The 9,646-nt window shown below is 41.8% G+C and overlaps 5 non-coding genes across 5 annotated transcripts; 4 read left to right on the forward strand and 1 right to left on the reverse strand.

Moving 5' to 3' along the window:
- trnar-ucg (transfer RNA arginine (anticodon UCG)) lies at positions 1-73 on the reverse strand. The gene has a single exon. It is a non-coding gene; the product is annotated as a tRNA-Arg (tRNA).
- Positions 74-4,444: 4,371 nt separating this feature from the next.
- Positions 4,445-4,517, forward strand: trnar-ccu (transfer RNA arginine (anticodon CCU)). The gene has a single exon. It is a non-coding gene; the product is annotated as a tRNA-Arg (tRNA).
- Positions 4,518-4,523: 6 nt separating this feature from the next.
- On the forward strand, positions 4,524-4,595 carry trnav-cac (transfer RNA valine (anticodon CAC)). Its single transcript has one exon. It is a non-coding gene; the product is annotated as a tRNA-Val (tRNA).
- Positions 4,596-8,833: 4,238 nt separating this feature from the next.
- On the forward strand, positions 8,834-8,905 carry trnap-cgg (transfer RNA proline (anticodon CGG)). The gene has a single exon. It is a non-coding gene; the product is annotated as a tRNA-Pro (tRNA).
- Positions 8,906-9,299: 394 nt separating this feature from the next.
- On the forward strand, positions 9,300-9,372 carry trnak-cuu (transfer RNA lysine (anticodon CUU)). Its single transcript has one exon. It is a non-coding gene; the product is annotated as a tRNA-Lys (tRNA).
- The last annotated feature ends 274 nt before the right edge of the window (positions 9,373-9,646 follow it).

The following is a 9,646-nucleotide window of genomic DNA, read 5'->3' on the forward strand; positions in this document are numbered from 1 at the left end:
TAACCACGAAGGGACTTGAACCCTCAATCTTCTGATCCGAAGTCAGACGCCTTGTCCATTAGGCCACGTGGTTGCAAGAAAAGGTAATATTTCCAAATCTCAATTGCCATGGTTTATCTGAAATTCAGGAGCGAGGTAACATTTTAAAAAAAGGCAGACTAATTAGGTGGCCAGTTAACTTTTGTTGAAGGAAATAGATTGAATGCTAGGCACATCAGTTACCTGTGACTCATATTGCACTTACTGATCAGACAACCTTACAACTGTTGTGGCCTTGCTACAAAAGACATGGAAAGCAGAGCTATAGAGATTGAGACTTGTTTTTGCGTTAATGGCCGATTTGTGCAAACAAAAGGTGGATACAGATTATTTTGGGCGTAGGGTTTGGCGATTTTAGTACCCCTAAAGTGTCTGCCGGTGCTTAGCATTTTTAGCACCACACTCAAACAATCTGAGCTAACCGGCCTGCTTTTTAACTGTTTAAAAAGAACAGATGTCCAGAAACAATTAAGGCCAAATTGAGCAAAATTGGCCGAGTTCTGGATGAGCTGGATGAGTTGTACACTTTGGCAATTCTGAACACTTTCAGACACTGTTGTCTCATGTAAGTAACATGCACAAGTCTTCAAAAAGAAATGTGGTTGTTTTTCATGCAGGTTTGCATCATAACAATGCGGGTGCTATCTCTAAATGAACAATGGGCAACTACATCCATCTTGTTAGCACCAAATCTCTGTGCTGATCTCCCTGCTTGGATGGCAAGTCATCTGGTGGATTTTTCCCGTCAAGAGGAAGCGGATCAAGAGGGAGTGTTGTTTTATTGTACCCACTAGCAATAAAGTTTATTTGTCTAGAGCCGTAAAATTGCATTAGGTTATCATCGTTTTGAGCAAAAAAGAATACCACAGCTCAAGTCCCTGGTAAGGCAACAACTTGATTGTGTGATATGTATGAAGTGCTCGCTATCGTGATCTGTCATGCAGGTTTGCAGGATGTTCACAGTCTGCTAGTGGCCATGATGAGTTGTGACTTTGAGCTTTTTAACCGTTTGGCCAATTTTGCCAATTTTCAACAGTTTGTGCAATAACAATTGGTGTTCTCAGGCATTGTGCAAATCGTGGTATACCCTCCTGCTGTCTAGAAGACAGTGATCATGGCAACAGTTTAATGGTCTTCATTTACTTAAACTTCAATCTGTAGTTCAGGAGATTTTTTTTTCCACAGCCAGTAGTTTTAGAAGCCTCGGTAGCTCAGTCGGTAGAGCATCAGACTTTTAATCTGAGGGTCCAGGGTTCAAGTCCCTGTTCAGGTGTAGAGTTGAAGTTCTTGAACACTTCAGATACTGCCATGTTGTTTGTGTTCCATCCATAAGTCTTTAAAAAGAATTGTGGCTGTTTTTCAAGCAGGTTGCATCATAACAATGTTGCTGGTAAGTCTAAATGTACAATAGGCAACCTATGTCCATCTTGCTAGCACCCAAATCTCTGTACTCATCTCCCTGCTTGGATAGAAGGTCATCGGCTGCATTTTTCCTGTCACGAGGGCTAAGTGTTGTGGTCTGGTGCATTCCCAACCTGTGTTGTGTCTTCCCTTTCTTCTGTGTGTCTTGTCTGTCTTGCCGTGAGGGCGTTCCAGGGGATCTAGAGTCGTGGCTTTCCATCTACGTTCCGTCATCCACTCAGCTGTTCCTCATCACTCATCACCCACTGCAATACATAAACCCGGGCTGACCGCCTCTTCAACGCCAGATCATTACATGCACTATTGTGGTAACTGGGCTCCTAGTCATTTGCGCCTGTGTTGTTGTTTGTTGTTGTATTCTAGTACTAACTCTGCCTCTCCTTGTAGATCCATCCGTTGTCCCTCCGAGCTGCCTTCCTCCCTCACGCCGACCAGCCACCTGTCTACACCAGTGTTTGAACCCCTCCGCGCTCATTAAACGTGACTTTTGTATCTCTATGGTTCTGGGTCTTACTAACCGTAACACTAAGAGTATAGAAGTGGAACAAGAGGGAGAGTTGTTTTTTTGCACCCACCAGCAATAAAGTTTACTTGTCTGAAGCTGTGTTGTTTGAATTAGGTTATCAATGTTTTGAGTGAAAAAGAATACCACAGCTCAAGTCCTCGGTAAGGCGACAGCTTTATTGTGAGATATGTATGAAGTGCTGATCGCCATGCTTGGATAGCAAGTCATCTGGTGGATTTTTCCTTCCATGGCAACAGTTAATCTTCTTCATTTACTTGAACCTCAATTTGTAGTTCAGGAGATTGTTTTTTCCACAGACCTCTGTTTTCAATGTTGGTGGTACGTCTAAATGAACAATGGGCAACCTACATCCATCTTGCTAGCACCCACATCTCTGTGCTGATCTCCCTGCTTGGATGGCAAGTCATCTGGTGGATTTTTCCCGTCAAGAGGAAGCTGATCAAGAGGGAGAGTTGTTTTATTGTACCCACTAGCAATAAAGTTTATTTGTCTAGAGCCGTAAAATTGCATTAGGTTATCAACGTTTGAGCGAAAAAGAATACCACAGCTCAAGTCCCTGGTAAGGCAACAGCTTGATTGTGTGATATGTATGAAGTGCTCGCTATCGTGATCTGTCATGCAGGTTTGCAGGATGTTCAGAGTCTGCTAGTGGCCATGATGAGTTGTGACTTTGAGCTTTTTAACCGTTTTGGCCAATTTTGCCAATTTTCAACAGTTTGTGCAATAACAATTGGTGTTCTCAGGCATTGTGCAAATCGTGGTCTACCCTCCTGCTGTCTAGAAGACAGTGATCATGGCAACAGTTTAATGGTCTTCATTTACTTTAATTTGTAGTTCAGCAGATTGTTTTTTCACAGCCAATAGCTTTAGAAGCCTGGGTAGTTCAGTTGGTAGAGCATCAGTCTTTTAATCTGAGGGTCCAGGGTTCAAGTCCCTGTTCATGTGTAGAGTTGCACATTCTGCTAGGTGAGTTGTCCATTTGACATGCCTGAACACTTCAGACACTGCCATATCATTTGTGTTCCATGCACAAGTCTTTAAACAGAATTGTCGCTGTTTTTCAAGCAGGTTTGTATCATAACAATGTTGCTGGTAAGTCTAAATGAACATGGGCAACCTACATCCATCTTGCTTGCACCCAAATCTCTGTACTCATCTCCCTGCTTGGATAGTATGTCTAAGGACATAACACATATGTTCTATAACCCTTTCATTGGTTTGCTACCACTCTTAAAAAAATCCTTTTATTGTATCAATCTCAGAAATAACCAAAGACTGACAAATTCCATTCATGTTCTAGTACCAGTGTTCAACCACCTGAATGTCACTGTTTCCGCATGAGTTGTGTTTTCTTGTTTTTAAAACACCTGCCCCGTGTGAGGGTTGAACTCACGACCTTCAGATTATGAGACTGACGCGCTGCCTACTGTGCCAACGAGGCCTTTAAAGCTATTGCAATGGTTGGGAAAATTTCAGAAAAACTAACAATTTGGTCTTTAATCTCAATAAAAACAATGTTTCTGGAAACCTATGTACTCACACAAAGGCTAAAATTGACCCTAGATACTTTGTCATGACCCCATGAAAAGGCCAGGACAAAAGACCGTGTGCAAAGGTTGAAGGAAATGCGAGAATATGACCACAACAAAAGAAATGATAATTCAATGATGGTGGTAGTCAGTTTAGTCAGTGGTGAATGTATATGCATGGATGAGTGTGAGGTATGGTGTCAGTGATTTATGCTGGACAGTGTAAAACTAACAAAGATGAGCGGGAGAGGTGCTGGACTGAGAGCACCTCTAGGGCAATCACAGATGCACAACCAATAATAAAACACTACTGAGTGAATGCGTTCAGAAAATGAAGACCATTGTTCAGAAAGCTTAATGAAGCTTCATTTGACCATAACTATTAACCACCTGAACCTGGTAAAAGGTATGAGGTACTCCTGCATAGCTGGCTAGTGATTTACCTTCTGAAGATGGTGGTCGGCGTGCCAATGAGGCTTGAAAATTTGCAGTTGGTGATTCAGAGGAGATGTAACAGTTTTAAGTGTAAAGTAACTTAATTTTCTAAATTGTCTACCTACAGTGCCAACGAGAGCTCTACTTTAATATTACCGGGTACGCAATAGCTATTCAATTTAGATGGTATTGTTGATCTCAGAAACAACGATAGACAGCACCATCTTATCACAATGCCCATGTATGTGTTTCTTCAAAGTTTGCAAAAACATTCACATGAACTCGCAAATCAATTGATGAGATTTTGGAGGTCAAAGGTTCAATGTCAAGGTGACTGTGTCCTCATGTCTGTCCATCCAATTCTTGTGAATGCAATATCCCTGAACGCCTAGAGGGAAGCACTTCGAAATCTAGAGGTCAAGGTTACTGTTTCATTATGTCTCCAGAACTGTATATGTATTTCTCCTGAACTGTTGAGATTAGGTGACGTAAAGCCCCAGTGGCCTAATGGATAAGGCACTGGCCTCCTAAGCCAGGGATTGTGGGTTCAAGTCCCATCTGGGGTGGTTTTAAGCAGAGTGGCGCAGCGGAAGAGTGCTGGGCCCACAACCTAGAGGTTGATGGTTCAAAACCATCCTCTGCTAGCTCTATTTTGCTGGTGACACAATGGTAGACACTCTGAAGGGGAGATGAATCAAGAGATTATGATTTCCATGGTGAGATGAATCATGTTATAACTGCTGGAAAAGTTTTTGACAGCCCATGACAAGTAGCAAATCGCGTTCTGGCAGTTTTCTGTCCATTTTAAAAAATTGACATCCACTACCCTGTCAGGACCCTGTAGTAATGCTGTCTTTCCAGTGATGTGATTGGTAAGTGGTTGGGCTGTATACAGGTTTTAATCATATCCATCGGTTGCATGGACGGGACATCAATACCCTGGTTCTACCGCCTGATCGCTGTCTTGTCTTTGTCGTTCAACAACTATTTGGGCTCACACCTAAACGCACCCGAAGCATCTCAGCCGAAAATCACGCTGCACCTCAAAAGTGCTCTCAAGCACTCCCAGCTGTGCTTTTGCAGAGGAGTGCCTTGTTTTCTTTTAGCTTAGAAAAAGGCTTTAGCTTGACAAGGTAAACAAATTGATCCATAGTGCTACTCATTAGTGTTACCACTTCAGTTATGTATTGAAGCACATCCTTAGAGCTGATGGCCCTCATTTATTAACCTAATGTAGAAATCCTCTTACGACAGGCTTTACGTGAGATTCATGAAACGTTGTATCACACCAATCAGAGCGTAAGAATGATCGTACATTGATAAATGCAGCAGCTGGAAACGATCATAATTAAAATTATCACACCCCATTATATTCTCGGTTTTGAGGCATCGCCGCTACTATTTACGACATGGACAGACGTAATCCGGCTAAGAAGAGGCATTTTTCAGAGGTGGAGATTGCAAACCCTGACATCTCAGGTGTCTGGTGCAGCCGGCTACCACCAGGACCAGGAGCAGCCGGCTACCACCAGGCCCAGGAGAATATGCCACCTAAGAAAAATGCAATCCTACCCGATGAGGTTGAGGGCAGTTAAAGAAATCTCTGGACTTCTGGTCGGCGGAGATTTCTTTTGTTGCAGTGCAGTGCAACAGAAAAAAATCATAGATCTGATGAGTAAAATACAAACGCTAAACGGGCAAAACGTGGAGAAGATTGCTTTTCTGAAACTTGAGTTGCTGACCTCGAGCAATGCAATGTGATTATCAGCGGCCTGAGAACCAAACAACGGAACTATGCCAGGGTGGCCGCAGACGCTGGATACACCACTGCTAGGCTGAGGGAAGCTCTCGAGGAGGAGAAGGAGACGCTGGAACAACAGGTGATTTGCTTTTTGGACAGCAAAGGCATTTATGTTGATAGCAGGGACATTGAGGATTGTCATACTCTTCCGAGCAAAAACAAACGGCCACTCCATTGGTAATAATCCGGTTCACCAACAGAAAGAAAAAGTCCGCACTTCTCAGACAAGGAAGGAAATTAAAAGGCATCCAAGTTTACATCAACAAACACCTCACCAAGAAAAATGCTGATATTGCCAAGAAAGCACTCATACTCAGAAAACAAAACAAGATCCAGGCAACATGGGCAAGAAATTGTAAAATATACATCAAACTTCACGGGTTGACGCCTGAGGCAGCAAAAGAGATTGAAGTGATTCTCATCAGGGACATCACCGAGCTGGATAAGTTTGAAGAAGGAATGAATCAAGAGCAACATAGGCCTACATAAGGTAACTGCATACAAACTGAATTGGACGTATCAAACACAATGATCATGGCAAACTTGGACAGAAACTTCTCTGTTACATATAATCAACTGAAGTTTCAAACTTTCAAATACACAGAACATAAACCACAAGACATTGAAAACAACATTGACCAAGATAATAATTTCTACAGTGGTTCTCACTGCCAGTGTGAATATTACACAGTTAAACCTGTAAGCTTACTGTAAACTAGATGTGGAAAGTTGAAAGGTTGATCTATTTTACCTGTGGTGTGGCTTAAAAACCAGGTTCCACTGAGATTTGAACTCAGATCGCTGGATTCAAAGTCCAGACTGGTACTCACTGCCCGTGCTCAAGTAGAAGAAGAGATAATTGTGTTAACAAATACTCTGGTAAAAGTAGAAGTACTGATTTAACTTCTTTACTCAAGTAAAAGTACCAAAGTACAGGCTTAGCAATATAATTAAAATATAAAAGTAAAAGTAGCCTTATGAATGACAAAGCTACCTGGACCAGACACATGTTACTAGAGAGCACACTGAGAAACTACAGTGGACATGGAGAAAAGACTCTTTATTCTTTATTCTTTATATGCCATTGCCTACATTTTAAATGGCCGTCTGCCAATAGGCCTAAAACATATATAAACATATAACCTATTTATATTAACAGAGACTGGGACTCCAGGTTAATAAGATTCTGACCGAGTAGCAAGATATGAATTCAAGTGTGATTTTGTGAGAAGTCTGTGTATGTTCCAATTTAATTAGATTAAATTTTGTAATGGTAACTCCAGGGAAATTATTTGAAATTTAGTGAGGACTAGATTAGAACTGGATTTAAAGCTGATTCTGGTTTCCAACTTCGACCCAGGTGTGTTAAAACACAGACGGAGACAACTCTCTGTTACTGCTTTATTACAATCAATCATCAGTATAAACATGGGGGGGGGGGGCAGCACTGCTATGAATGTGTGTGTGGTAATAAAAGAAATAAATAACATTGTAAAGGCTATCATACACAATGCATAGGAAGATTACAGTGAGGAAAATAAGTATTTGAACACCCTGCTATTTTGCAAGTGCAGCTTAGGCATTATATGGTGTGTTGAGGTGCTACATGAACATTTCTGCAAACAGTCATAGCATGGCTTATCACATTGTTGTGGCCGAGTGGTTAAGGCGATGGACTAGAAATCCATTGGGGTCTCCCTTTGTAAGTACAAATCCTGCCGACAATGAGCAGTGTTTCTTAAGAGAGGTAGAAAACCAATGACACATCAGAGTATACCAAACCTCAGATGTGCTTTCATAAACAATATTGTGTTATCTCATAGGTACTGGAAGCAACCAGTCTCCACCAATGTATTTCTTATCAATCTGTGTTACAAGATTTGCAGTGAACGTTGTATTGTCCAGCAGAAAGGCAACAGGTGTGTTACTTTTCAACTATGATTTATATCGTAGCAGTGCAAGCATTTTGCCCAGGTTTGATTTCCAGCCACCGCAGTTGCATGTACAGGTTTTGAAGCCATATACAACAATAACATTACATGTTTTACCCAGGTTTCTTCTTTTCAGTGATATTTCAATTTCCTTGCGGGAGTCATCCCAAAAGGATTAATAAAGATAAGTCTAAGTCTATCTCAGAAAAAAGTTTTAAAAAATCTAAAAATCTTCAGGGGATGTAGCTCAGTGGTAGAGCTCATGCTTTACATGTATGAGGACCTGGCATCTCCAGCAGGTATTATGGTAGAGTCTTTAAAAGAGCTGCAACAGATATTACCTCCTGTGGTAATCTGACTGGTAGGGTTATAGAACGTAGTGGTAGACTAAGACCTCCTGTGACAAAAACTAAGCGGTATGCTCTCTCTTTATACCTCAGACTATCAGACAGCACAACAAGCACTTTAAATGTAAATGTTTTACAGTCTCTATTTTACTGTAGTGTAGTATATTTATTGTAGTACACTCCAGTTTTTATGGGTGTTACGGCAGAAATGAGCACTGTAGTTTCCATTTTTATAGATTAAACAAACTTAACATGCCATTAAGTTTACTCTTCAGCAGGTGGAGACATTTCAGATCAGACACTTGCAACATCAGATGCTTTGTTAGACATCAACAGACTTGATGCTTATACAAAGTGTAGGGAATTAGCAGAGGGGGGTTATGGGCCCAGCACGCTTCCGCTGCGCCACTCTGCTCTGCTGTTCAGTTTGTGGGGCTGGAAAATCTTTAATATACATACATATTGAGGGGAGGTTTGGGAACCTGTGGTAACCAGGGTTCCAACAGCTTATAGGTTGTAAAGTTAAACATTTGGTAGACCTTGCAACTATCTTTTATGTGAGCTTCCTGAATACAGAGGAGATGTAACAGTTTAAAGTGTAAAGTAACTTAATTTTCTAAATTGTCCACCAAATTCATCACGATTTTACTATCACTTTTTACTGACAAAATCAAGTCTGTATTTTGGTAAAAAATTTTGTATCAAATGTTTTCTGTTGTCAAATGAGATCAGAAAGCTGAATCGGGCCGTGGAGCCATGAAAGCATCCCATGACAATCTACTAGACTTATGTAGCTTTTAAGTGGCTCGTTGGTCTAGTGGCATGATTCTCGCTTCGGGTGTGAGAGGTCCCGGGTTCAACTCCCGGACGAGCCCTGATGGCAGAATCTGTTACTGTTACTGGACGTAACAGCTGTTTAACACAGATAAGGATATGTTGGCAACTTTTCATATCCTGCTTCAACTGCACGCAATAGAAAAAACTGGGTAAAAATGTGAGGAACAAATGACAATGCCACGGGTCCTAGGGATCCAAAGGACAATGCCACAGGTCCTTGGGACCCGAAGGACAACGTCATGGGTCCCTGGGACCCAAAAAGGAACGTCAAGGGTCCCCAGGACCCAAACGACAACGTTGTGGGTCCCAGGGACCCAAAGGACCACGTCAAGGGTCCCCGGGACCCAAAGAACAATGCTACGGCTCCCTGGAACCCAAAGTACAACACCACGGGTCCTGGCGACCCGAAGGACAACACAAGGGTTAAGAGGTGCCTGGCTAGCTCAGTCGGTAGAGCATGAGACTCTTAATCTCAGGGTTGTGGGTTCGAGCCCCACGGTGGGCAGGGGTGTTTTAGAGAGTGGGAACCCCTGAGTTCTGCCCAGTATCCGATTAGCAGTTCCATCCCAGTGTAAAAACCAGACAAAAATGTGCCTGCATTCTACAATCATGCATTAATCAAAAAGAAAGTTGATGTGTATATGCATTAATCAAGAAGAAAGTTGATGTGTATATTCATTAGTAAGTAGACCTTGTGGCGCAACGACAGACTGTCAGTAGAAATAAACCTTGGTTGTAAGAAAACTTGTTTAATTTGTTATGAATCTTTTTTGTAATTT

This window comes from Etheostoma spectabile, unplaced genomic scaffold (genome assembly GCF_008692095.1).
Source record: "Etheostoma spectabile isolate EspeVRDwgs_2016 unplaced genomic scaffold, UIUC_Espe_1.0 scaffold00018781, whole genome shotgun sequence".
Lineage (NCBI taxonomy): Eukaryota > Metazoa > Chordata > Actinopteri > Perciformes > Percidae > Etheostoma > Etheostoma spectabile.